Raw genomic sequence first — 12,749 nt, 5'->3', positions numbered from 1 at the left:
ATGGGAAGATTGTGGGGCTCTATCTGGGAGACCTTCTCATACCACAATCTGGAGTCCATACTGTAAACTGTAAATTCACCTTGTTTATACTCTTTTTCTCCCCCCCCCTTTATTTAGATTTTTTATTTTATAGGATAAAGAGAAATTGAGATGGGCAGGATAGAAACAGAGGGGTAAAGAAAGAGAGATACCTGCAGACCTGCTTCACCACTCATGAAGCTTCTCCCTTACAGGTGTCGAGTATGGGTTTGAACCTGGGTCCTGGAGCATAATTATGTGGTGGTTCAACTGTGACATTGCCCAGCCCCTATGCCCTTTTCCTACCGTTCATAACCCCATGTTATTTTTCTAACTTCTGAAAATATATTTTGTGCATTTTCCTCAGTTTTTCAAGATTCCCTGAGAGGAATGTAAGTCATTTTTTTCATTTTTTTATAGAGAGTTGATACTATTGTCAGTCTTTCCCCCAATTTTACCAATCTGTTCTAGTACTACATAATAGTATTTCATTGTAACTTGATTTGCATTGTCATCAGAACTAATGTTACTACGTGTCTCATATGCTCACTTGTCATTCTGCCATCATTTTAGTGAACATGTGTTCAAATATGTTACCTGTTCTTTAAAAAATTCTTCACATGTAATTTTTCTTATAAATTTTTATTACATTTATTTATTTATTGTATGGAGATAGTTAGAAATTGGGAGGGAAACGAGAGATAGAGAGGAAGAGACACAGAGAGACACCTGCAGCACTGCTTCAGAAAGCTTTCCCCCTGCAGGTGGGGACTGGGTCCTTGAACCTGGGTCCTTGTACATTGAAATCTGTGTGCTTATCCACGTGCACCACCACCCAGCCCATAATTTTTCTTATATATTCAAAATAGAAGACCTTTTATAAGGTATATACTTGGCAAGTATTTTTTTCCTATTTCTTGGTGTGCCTTCTTAATTTATTAGTGTTTTTCAGAGAGATATGTAAAATTTCTTAAGGTTTCATATATGAATTATTCTTTCTGTGGTTGTTACATTTATGTCCTGTACAAGAATTCTATGCTTTGTAAAAGGTATTTCCTTTGTTTTCACCATACATTTTATATATTTGACAATCTATTTCCAGTTAATTTTTATTAGCTATCCATCCATTTTCCCACACTCCTACTTACCCTCCCTTGGTCTAGAAAATCTGTAATTCTTCATATCACAACGTTCAGTTTTTGTAGACAGATATCCTTCATTGTGTTATGGTTCTATAACCAATAGATATAATCTATTTTTTAAAGCCAGAGAGAATTTTTCCTGTGATGACTGCTTGTACTTTCCAACAGTAAGTTTCCCAATAAAATTCATCAAAAAACATGCTTGCTTCGGCAGCACATATACTGAAATTGGTATGATACAGAGAAGATTAGCTGGCCCCTGAGCAAGGATGACACGTAAATTCATGAAGTGTTGCAAAAAAAAAAAAAAATCACCAAACAACTTCTTAAAAGTGAAGAGCAAATAAATAGAAATCACACCTATTTTTATTTATTATTAGTAATTTAATATTGATTTACAGAATTGTAATAGAGCCATAATTCCATACAGTCCATACCACCGGAGTTCTGTGTCCCATCCCCTCCACTGGAAACTGTAGTAGTTCTCCCAAGGTCACCAATACAGGTTGATTCTATAACCTCTCTCTCTCTCTCTCACTCGCTCTCGCTCTCCTCTTTCTTCCTTATATATTTCTCCCCATTTTTTCCAAATAGTCCTGCCTTCACTTCCATTCTAAGTCCTTTTTTCTTCCAGGTGTCTTTCCTTTTTTTCCTTTTCCTCTCAGATAAGAGAAATAGTTCCTAGCTTCCTCCAGTGTTTTCCAGATTCACTTTTCTGTCATTGATGGTATAAAAACTATATTCCTGGTGACCAATGCTTTAGGTCCTGGTGGAATGAAGGTACAGAGCTTTCTGGTTTACTTCTAAACTATCATTCTACCCTCTGGGAGATTGAACCAAAATTTTTTGGGTGGTGCAGAAGATGGGAATTCTGGATTCTATAGTTGCTTCTCTGCTAGACATAAGCCTGTTTCTGTCTTTCCCTAGTGGTATAGAAGACTATTATTAGTTAATACAAAAATAATGGCAACTGAATTTAAAGTTATGGAGTGATCAGGATAGGAAAGTCCATATGAAAGCAATAGAGTTGTAGAATTGCATTCTGATAAAATATTTCTTCTGCAGCAATTTGAATTTTTGTTATGAAATATTTTTGAAGCTTGAAGAACTGTTACTAGAAAAATTTATATATTTTGCTGTCACTCAATTTTCTGTGGCACTTTTAATGCTCTCAATTATAGTTAGACAGTATCAACTTGAAATATGAAAAGTGGAAGGAGGAAGGATCCATCTGGAGTTTATTTCTGTTAGTGGAAAAATTTCTCGTTGTACTTTTGATAAAGACTTAATTGGTCTTTCCAAGATTTTCTACTTGTAAGACAATCATCATGTAGAATATTATATTTTACATTTTATTTGTCAAAATTTTTTTTTGTTTAAAAACATTTTATATGTATTATCTTATTTGATTCTTGTAATATCTATTCATTTGTTCAACAAATCTTTGTTGGGAGTTCCTACTCCACTAAATATCAAAAATACAACAGTAAATGGGAAGGTTTTAAAGTATATTCATTTGTTGATATTTGCCAATTTATAATTGTAGCCCCAATATCTTCCACTGAATTTCTAAATCAGTATATCTAATTGATGTGACATTTCCACTTAGATTTCTAATAGCTATTTTGAAACTAATGTACCTAAACCAAATTACTTACCCCTTTTCACTCACTAACCTCCTCCCCTAGGCTCTTCATCTTTGTTCCAATTGCTCAGGTCAAAATCTACAAGTCATTCTTGATTCTTTTTATGCCAGATGCCCCACCCCATCCTACATTTAATCTACCAAGAAATTATGTGACCTGTATCTTGAATATATCTGGAAATAAAAACTCTTCTTACTATTGGCATTGCTACCACCCAAATAAATCATCATTAGCTTTTTAAAATATATATATATTTATAAAACCTGAGTCTTATTCTGGCCAATCTGATGCCAGAGACCCAATTTAGGACTCACAAGCCTTGTTTTTTTTTTTTAGCCTGGACCACCTCCCAGACCAATACATATGTTTTCATTTGAATTAATACTGGTTTTCAGTACTTTATTGGCTGTATATGTACAGCCTCTTGCCTTGAAAAATTATATGTATATCAAACAATCCTGTCACCAAACAAATGTCTAGTTGTCATCTACCACTGATCAGTCAACCCTTTCTACTAGTTCCACTCCTGCTTTCTCTCTGGAAACCATTTTTCTGTTGTTATTTTGTTTGTTTGCTTTATTTCTTTATGTTCGACAAGAATAAGAGATGCATTACTTGTTTTTCTCCCTCTGACGTATGTTGCTTAGCATAATCTCAAGTTTGACTCATGTTATTATAGATAGTAATGTTTCATTGTGTGTGTGTGTGTATGTGTGTCCCTTTGTATATCCACTTATCAATGGGCACTTAGGTTTTCAAATCTTTGCTATTGTGAATAGTACATATTATATCTTTTTGAATTAGTGATTTTATATTTTTCAGATAAATATTCAGAAGTAAAATTTCTGGATAAAATTGTAGTTCCATTTCTACTTTTTTCAGAAGCCTCTGTGATGTTTCCATCGTGTCTGTACCAGCTTACTCTAAGTATTCCTCTACTCAACTTCCTCACCAACATTTGTTTCTTGACTTTTCCAAAATAGTCATTCTAACCAGTGTGAGGTGAAATTTGTAGAAAACATCTTTATCTTACCTTGATTGTTTCTCTAACCTCCACAGGCCACATTGCTTCTAGTCAAGTCATTTTCAATCTATTCTATACCAGCTTCCATATGTGTTCCATAAGACAGAAGTCACTCTTCTCTAACCAGTCATTTTTTTTTTATCTCACACAAAATAAAACCAAACGTTCTTACCATGAGTCACATATTACATTTGTTTATTTGTTTATTTTCTTTTGCCAGTAGAGTGATCACTGGGGCTTAGTGTCTGTGTGATCACTCTACTGCTCCTGGTGGCCATTCCCCCCCCCCCTTTTTATTATAGAGACAGAGAGAATAGAGAGGGCAAGTAAACAGAGACACCTGCAACACTGTTAAGCCAGCTGTGAAGACCCCCCCACCTCCACAGTTGGGGACCATAGGCTTGAACCAGCACTCTTGAATTAGCAATGTGAGTGCTCTGCCCAACATGCCAGCTAGTCGATGTTCTTTCATAAGTTAAACACCCTTTCCATATCCTAATGCTATGCCTGCCCCACCTTGCTCTAGCCAAGCTGCTTTTGCTTTTCTTGGGGAAGTTGAGGTGAGCCTTTTCCTTTCTAGAACATAGCTTTAAGTCATGCTTCTTTTCTTTCTGCGAGTATCTTTTATAGTGTGACCTATCCAGAGAGCATTTCCTGGCAAGCCTGTATAAAATTTCATTCTCCTTCACTGGTCTAACTTATTTCTTTATCCACTTGATTCTTCTTCAAAGCATCTACTGACACAGGGTACATAATAAGTTATTTGCTTATTCCTTATTTCTCAATTGTAAAATAGGAATGTAGTCTCATTATGTGTTCCTAGTGCACTGGACAGTGTCTGACAGTCAGAAGCTGCTAAATAGTATCATTTGTTAAAAGAATAAAAAAGAAATATGTCCTTTCCCTGATAGGTCTTATATTATAACTGAGGTGACAAGCAACAAGCTAAAAAGCAGTGTTTGGAGGAGTCAAAACAAGGTGACATTATAGAGAGTGAATATGTAATTAGAGGGAGATACTTCCGTTATCTCTCTGAGATCTCAGGCTCTGAACAGGAGTAAGAACCCAACTTTGAAGTAGAATTGTTACTTTTCCACCTTATGAACTGAGGCTAAGGGAGACTGTACTCCTGTTTGCATCTGCTGAATGGTTGAATGAGTGTATAACCATACAGTCTGACTTGAGTTTTCTTTCCTTCTTTGTGAAATATCAGTTTTTAGCAGATAAAATGCAACACTAATCATTAAAAAATATGTGCAGCCCATATCTCCTAACTTTATGGTGAGAATAAACACCCAGACTAGGCAGTTTGGCAGCTAGTTGGTCACATAGAGACAGTGTGAAAACACGTTTTTTGGTTTTTTTTCTGTTCATTTTATATTCAGCCACTGCATTTAAGATTAGTGATCATGGAGCTCACTCTAAAAATAAAGTCCCTGATTGTTCTCACTCAGACAGCCACTTCTTAAAGTCATTTCTCTTGATTCCACGAAATAGTCCCCGAGGAATGACCTCCTTTGGTTGCACAGTGCTGAGATTGTCTTCATGTTTCTGGAATGCTGCTCCAGGATTCCTTTTTTTTTTTTTTTTTTTTTTTAATAGGCAGTCATGCTGGCTGTTTTCAAGTCCTTAGAGCTTGTTCAGATTTTTTCACAGGCACAGAGACACAGTGCAAGGCTGAAATCTCCTGATTTCATTCCTGCTTCCTATAGCAGATGGTAATCCTGCATCTGAGACTTTGAGGCTCCTTTTTGCTTTGCTAATAGCCCATAAGCCCTTGGGAAAGCATGATTGATAACATCGTTGCGGGGGAGGGGGGGGGTAAAAAGAAAACCTACAAAGATGACCTGTTCTGGTAATGGCTTGAGGCCTAACTTGGAATGTACCCAACAGCATAAAGCTGGAAGAGCAGAAGCAAAAAAGACATTTACTGACCCTAGTGCTTCACAATTCACCACCTCTCTATCTAGTTTCATTTTTATATATATGGCTTAAATATTTTCAAACCCTGTTTCCAATGACATTATACAAGAAAGATGTTGGGAGAAAATAAGGCAAAACATACACAATTCCTAGGGTGAGAAATGAGTTGCAGAATGAACTTGGGACAGGACATTAATCTCCCTTTTCATTCTGGATTTTTGTTTGTTTGGTTGGTTTAGTTTGGTTTTCCTGTTCAAAGAATAAGAAATATTGACAGCAAATTGATGCTAATAAATCTAGTTTAAGGTGTTGCTAGAAGAAAAGATACTAATATGGGGTCTTCCTATAAGGAACAGAGATTGTCATGTTAGAGTCAGAGAAACAGGGAAATTATTCAATAAAGACCCCAGCTGAGAATGTTTCTGTACACAAAAGAAATATAGTATATTCTGCATTTCAGTGGATGAATGGATAAAGAAAGCAGAACACAGAAGCTCAACTCACATAGATTTGGGGTGCAGAAGTGTGTGAGTGAGTGAGTGAGTGAGTGTGTGTGTGTGCGGGGGAGGACTATAAAATATGAAACTCAGAACAAGAATATTGGACTCAGATCTGCTTTTCTGATGGGGGTGCGAATACTGCAGATGGGCCTTTGAGTATGCTGGAAATAATGGTCCTATGTGTGCTTGATAGAAATAATTTTGTGAAAGCACATGATTGCCACATGCAATTAGAACTTGGAATAAAACGTGATTGTGGGCTTGCTCCAGGTCCTCTGCCCCCTTGGCCAGCAGCGGCGAAGGGTCAGAGCAGCTCCCCAAGAGTCCTGGGGTGGCTCCGTGTGATGAGGGCAAAGTGCATAGAGAGACAAGGCAGTCAGTTCTGGGAGCGCCTCAGAGGGTCATCTTGTTTACTGGGTGAATAAAGGCAAGCAGATATACCCATAGCTCAGGGAGAAGGTTGAGGAGATCATTAACCCAAACACAAAGCAACACAATGCATAATGCATAGTCACATTTTGACCTACAAACTATTTGATTACAAGTGGAAAGTTACCATACAAGGTTTGATCATGAGCTTCACAATGCATATTTCCCCGGCGGTAAATTACAGGCTTTCAGGGCAGGTGGGGAGGGAGGCAGTTGAGGAACAGGATGTTTGCAGTGGTTTTCAAGTGTGGCCATACACAATGTATAGTAATTCATGGACTTTGTTTTCAGCGGGGAGGAGGGGCATGCGCAGAAAGGTAGCCCCGTCGGAGTCGGAGAAGCCATCCATCATTAATTCATGAGGTTGGGGGGAACTGCCATTATCTCTACCCGGGACAGGGGAGAACCTGGTATCTACCTGCTCAGACTTTCATGCAAACAAGGGCCTGGATTCCCAGACAGTGGGCCCACTTCCCAACACGTGATTACTGTTTTCATGTTTGCATATTTACAATTAAATTATAATTAAATGGAGTAGTAACAAGAAGTATGTATACATTTCATTCCCAATGTGAAAGACTGAAACGAGTATTAGAGGACCTGGAGTAGTAAAGCAAGTCTTGTCTATGGGCTGTTTGTTCCAGGAAATCCTGGCGCTTTGCTAGGAAGCCAAAGATGCTAAAGAATTGGCTTTTTAGGTAAGAAAACTACTAGGATTCTTGTCCTGAATCATCAAAGAATAATTTGTTGTTGTTGTTACTGGGGCTTCACCATTCTAGGTTTTTACAGAGAGTAAGAGACTATAGTACTGAAACTTCCCCTGGTGTTGTGGGGCCATGGGTTCAAACCTGGGTCATGCCCATGGTACAGTAGGTGCCTTCCCAGGTGAGTTATTTTAAGCCCAGATATTTATTTTAGTTTAGAATAAGCTTCTATGACTAGGATGAGAGGATTATTAGAAAAGGATTATGGAAATACTACTCACCTATATTCCAACCAACTAATTAATGTTCTGAAACTGGTATTTCTTTTTTCCTTTCTTTTTGCTGTATTTACTTCTTTGGGGTTGAAACCACGGACATATTGGTTGTGCCTTTTTAAAATTTGAATGATAGATTACTAGCCTAAGTAACTTGGGTCTCTGGGTATAAGAATGAGAATTCAGAATCCATAACAGATAAACTTATAGTTAGTACTTGCTTGTATGATGATATTATTAGAACCAGATAAAATACTAAGGAGGAACATGGTTTTAGGAACATGGAAGTACTAAGGGAATATACCAAGCACAGTGTTTAGAAGATGGTTTGATGGATATTTCTAGAACTCAAGACCTACAATTGAATTAGGGATAGAAATTTCTTATGGATAGAGATTTCCTTATCATCATTACCTGTGGTTGTTAAAACAAAGCCAATAAGTGTGATTAAAAATCTAGAATGAATAGACAGAACGAGAAGCTGATTAAGGGCAGGTCATTAGAGAATACCATTTTAAGGGTGAGTAGGGGCAGAGGATCTCAAAAAAAGAAAGAGAAGGAGGAGAATGTTAAAGGAAAAACAGAGAGATTTGTATCAGAAAGACTGAGAGAATTTTCCAGAAGTAGGGAGAGTATCAGTGCTGCAAAAAATCCCAGTGCAATAAAACTGAAGGAAAAAAAAAAGAAGAATGAAATTTAAATTGATAGCATTTCAAAGTGATGTGTCATACTTGGCTGAGCACATACATTATCAAGTGCAAGGACCTGGGTTCAAGCCCTCAGTACCCACCTGCAGTGGGTGAAACTTCACAAATGAAACAGAGCTACAGAAGTCTCTCTTTCTCTCTCCCTCTCTGTTTTTTCTCCCCCTCAGTTTCCTCACAGTTTCTCCATGTCCCATCAAATAAAATAAAAAAATAATTTTTCAGAGTGGTAAGTGGGATCCAAATGCCCAACCTAACTGATATGTATTTCATCTTTTGAAATGATTCAAACCCGTATAATTCTTTTAAGCAAGATGGAGTTGATCTTGTCTGTATAATTGCTTTTCACTAAGCATTTTTTGTGTGATTTTTGTCTATTTTGAGAGCTCCTTATTTTTGACAGATAATTCCTACTCTTGCTGCCCCCCCCCCCTTTTTTCTCATCCAGGGTTATCACTGGGGTTTGGTGCCTGCACTATGAACCCACTGCTCCTGGAGGCCATTTCTCCCCTACTTTATTGGATAGTACAGAGAGAAATTGAGAGGTGCTTGTGAGGCACCCTCCCACTCCCCCAGCAGGTAGGGAACTGGGGGCTTGAACCAGATCCTTGTGCTTTGTACAATGTGCACTTAATCAGTGTGCCATCGGCTGATGGATGCCCTCATGCTGCTTTTCTATTTGCCTATTTCTGGGTGTTATTTTCCCCTCTAAGTAGTAGTTATACCCTTTCCAGGTTGTCTACTAAGACCTTTCTGGATTATCCTAAATCCAGCCTTCTTGGACAAGAGGGAAAATGTGCCCATCAGTTAGCAACTAGTTGGGCATCATGTTTAATAGAACTGGTAGAACTGCTCAGGATTGACTAGAGCAGGTATAGAGAGTGCAGTCTCTTAGCCTTCATTTCCTCCAAAGAAGAGGGATACATCAGTGAAAGCTGTACCCAACTTGTTGCTACCATACAGTGTTGGACAGTCCAATCTCCTTGTCCTGCCAAGGTAACTTTGGAATGGACTCTAAGGATCAGGTTCAAAAAACAGCATATGGAACATGACCAGGAAATATTATAGCAGATTGAGAATTGTATCTTTTACATCAGCCTATACATTATTTTCTGTTCTAGATATCTTTTCCCATTACAAGGCAAGGACACACTATTCTGAATGTCTTGGGGGACAATTCACCCCCAACATCTTCTGCTTTATAAGTTTGCCATTGCTGTGAAATAATTTACCTCAAACTTACTGACCTAAAGCAACATCCACATATTAGCGGTTTTGTAGGTTAGAAGTTCTTGTGGGCTTTACTGGATTTTTATCTGTAGACCCTTGGAGAAAAATCTGCTCCCAGGCTCATTCAGGACTGTGGGACAATCCAGATCTTTGACCGCTAGCTAGGGTGTCCACTCATTCTAGAGAATGTATTGATTCCTTATCACATGATCCCTTCATTTCCCTGAAAACAATGGTATATCCAGTTATACTTGGAATCACTCTATCTTCATTTGACTACCAGTTAAAGAAATATGTAAGGGATCATGCAATTAGACCTAAACTACCCAAGTTGCCTCTCAAATTAAAAGCCAAGGATTAATGACCTTAGTTCCTTCTATAGAAAACTTTATGCCACAGAATGTGGCAAAATCACAGCAATGATGTTCCCTCACTTGTACAGTGGAAGGAATTATACAAAGGTGGAAGGTCTTTGCAGGGGAGGAGTGTCTCTTAGAATTCGGGTAGAATTCTGTATTGTATTGTGGATAACAATACAACCTTCATTCTTGGAAATGCCACTGAGGTCCAATATATTTTTTATTGATGTTTTAACCAGGGTTTCACTGCTATGGCTTGATTTTTCTAGACAGAGAAAGACAAAAAGAGAGAGGGACAGATATCATAGCACCAAAGCTTGCTATAATGCAGTGGGGTCAAGCTTTAACTTGGGCAGCATACATGGCAAAGCAGGCATACTATCCAGTTGAGCTATTTTGTCAGTTCTTTTTGTTGTTGTTGTTTGTTTTAAATTTATTTATTAATGGCAAAGGAGGAGAGAGAAAGAACCAGACATCGCTCTGGCACATGTGCTGCTGGGGATTGAACTCGGGACCTTGTGCTTGAGAGTCCAATGCTTTACCACTGCACCACCTCCCGGACCACTATTTTGTCACTTCTAATAAGGACTTCTTAACTATCAGCTGGGCTTTGCTTGGGCTTCCAATCTGCATGATTTCACCACTCCAAACTTGATTTTTTCCCTTTTTTCTTTCTAGATAAAGAGTGAGAGAGAGAGATTGGAAAGACAGGGAGTAGGGAAACACTGTTCTACTGCTCATGAAGCTTACCATTTATATATTGCTCCCATATGGTGCCTAGAGGCTCAAACCTGGGTCTTTGCTCATGGTAAAGAGTGTGCTTTGCCAGGTGAGTTATCTTCAGCACCAACAGGGTCAGATTTTAAAGAGTGGATCTGCTTGTTTGGTATAGCCAAAAGTCATTTAGTGAATAAAGTATGTGATTTTTCTTTTAAGTAAAAAAGAATGTGACTATTGAGTGTGATTGTTTTGATGGTATGATGCACAAACAAGATCTGACATTAAAATATAAAAAAACACTGCTGATTTCATGTTTGATTATGATACTGAAGAAGGAACAAGTTCGTTAGGTGGGAAGATATTTGAATGCAAGTATGGTTCATAAGTATGGGAAACACAAATGTCTTTCCCCAGTTTTAGATGGACTGGTCTCTTAAGTCCTACATTTATTCACTAAGAATGGAATTTGTGTCTTAATTTCTATTTCCCTCCCACCTGCAAGTGACACTGGGCCAGAGGGGTAAAATTCCTGTCTAACTCAGCAATCCTAAAGTGGAGCAAGGCCCCTTGGGCTCCATTTGGAGAGATAGTGAGAGGCAAGAGTTTGAATTTCTGAGGACTTTATACAGACTGTGCCTCTATTGCAGGTGGGTGGTCTAAGCAGCCTGCAGACAGTTTAGCTCCACGAGGTCTTGGGTCCTGGCATATACCTAAAAATAAATCAAAATCCATTCAGCCTTAGATAGCTTTATGCAGACAAACCCTCAAAATAAAAAAAAAATGATTTTATTAAAACAAGGAGAGGCAGCTGAAATGGAGATCCCAGAGGGAGATGTTTTTCTTCAGACTTCCTCTACTTGACTTTCTTTAGCCAAAAGTTAAATGATAAATAAAGACAAAAGTCTGCATGTTTTAACTTGTAAATCAGAAACTATTTTCCTAAAACACTCCCTGCTCTCAAGATTTGGATCTGCTTAGTGAGAGGGACAAATGGAAGACAAAGAGGGAGGAAGAAGAGTGTTCTCCACTAATCAAAATTATGAGATAGAAGAGAAAAAAAAAACACCTGTGCACCTTTAAGTGCTTAGCTGAATATAATGTGACTATTCTTTAAATTGTTTTCATAGTGGCTGGGTGGTGGCATACATGGTTGAATGCACACACTAACATGTATAGGGATCTGGTTTCAAACCCACAGTTCCTACCTATTGGGGGAACTTCACAAGTGGTGAAGCAGTGATGCTGGTGTCACTCTTTCTCACTCTCTATCTCCCCTTCCTCTCTAAATCTCTCTTTGTCTTATCAAATAAAATAAATAAATTGTATTCATACACACATTCATCATATTTTTCATTGTTTATATTTTGGCAATATTTTATTGGAACTTTCAAAAAAAATAATGAATTTAACTAAATATTAAACATATTGAACACTTTTCTAGCTCTGACCTTTCTTTTCCTTTTATTTCAGATTTGAGATAAATTTTTACAACTTTGATATGTCACACTTTTTAGTAACGGAACTTCAAACAACTAAATGGGTAGATAATTTTATTCTTGAATATTTTTAAGCGATCTGCTTAAAAATTACTGTCAGAACTCTTTATAACTCAAAGATTTAGCCATAAATAAGAAGTGAGGAGAGAATATAACCTGTAAGCTATATAATATAAAGATTGAGAATATTAAGGTCCAAATCAGAAAAATCCATTTGCAACTTTTGGTCCTGTCTCTTAATATTTCTGTGTCATTTGGACAAATTAGCTTAGCCATTCTGAGCCCATTTTCATTAGCTATAAATTGTATTTAATAATGATAATTACTATTATTATTTAAATATGCTAATAAGTAACACTATAACATAATAAATACTCAAATATTAGCTATTGCTAATTTTTTGCCTAATTTGAGGACCTCAATTACAACTATGTTAAGGTTAGGTTTTTTATAAATTGGAAATTCACCAAAAAGAAGAATACCACTGGAAATGGAATCATCAACCTCATATAGATAAAGCCTATTCTCAATGAACAACACTGACAACACTGAACTTGAACTTTTGTCTCAGAGGTCTAT

At 37.4% G+C, this 12,749-nt stretch overlaps 1 non-coding gene across 1 annotated transcript; it reads left to right on the top strand.

Annotated features, from left to right (window-relative positions):
* The first annotated feature begins 1,358 nt into the window (after positions 1 to 1,358).
* On the top strand, positions 1,359 to 1,464 carry LOC132533594 (U6 spliceosomal RNA). The gene has a single exon (XR_009545457.1). It is a non-coding gene; the product is annotated as a U6 spliceosomal RNA (small nuclear RNA).
* The last annotated feature ends 11,285 nt before the right edge of the window (positions 1,465 to 12,749 follow it).

The sequence above is a fragment of the Erinaceus europaeus genome, chromosome 16 (genome assembly GCF_950295315.1).
Source record: "Erinaceus europaeus chromosome 16, mEriEur2.1, whole genome shotgun sequence".
Taxonomy (NCBI): domain Eukaryota; kingdom Metazoa; phylum Chordata; class Mammalia; order Eulipotyphla; family Erinaceidae; genus Erinaceus; species Erinaceus europaeus.
Note: the sequence above shows the minus strand (reverse complement) of the source record. Positions and strands in the feature narration are given on the sequence as shown.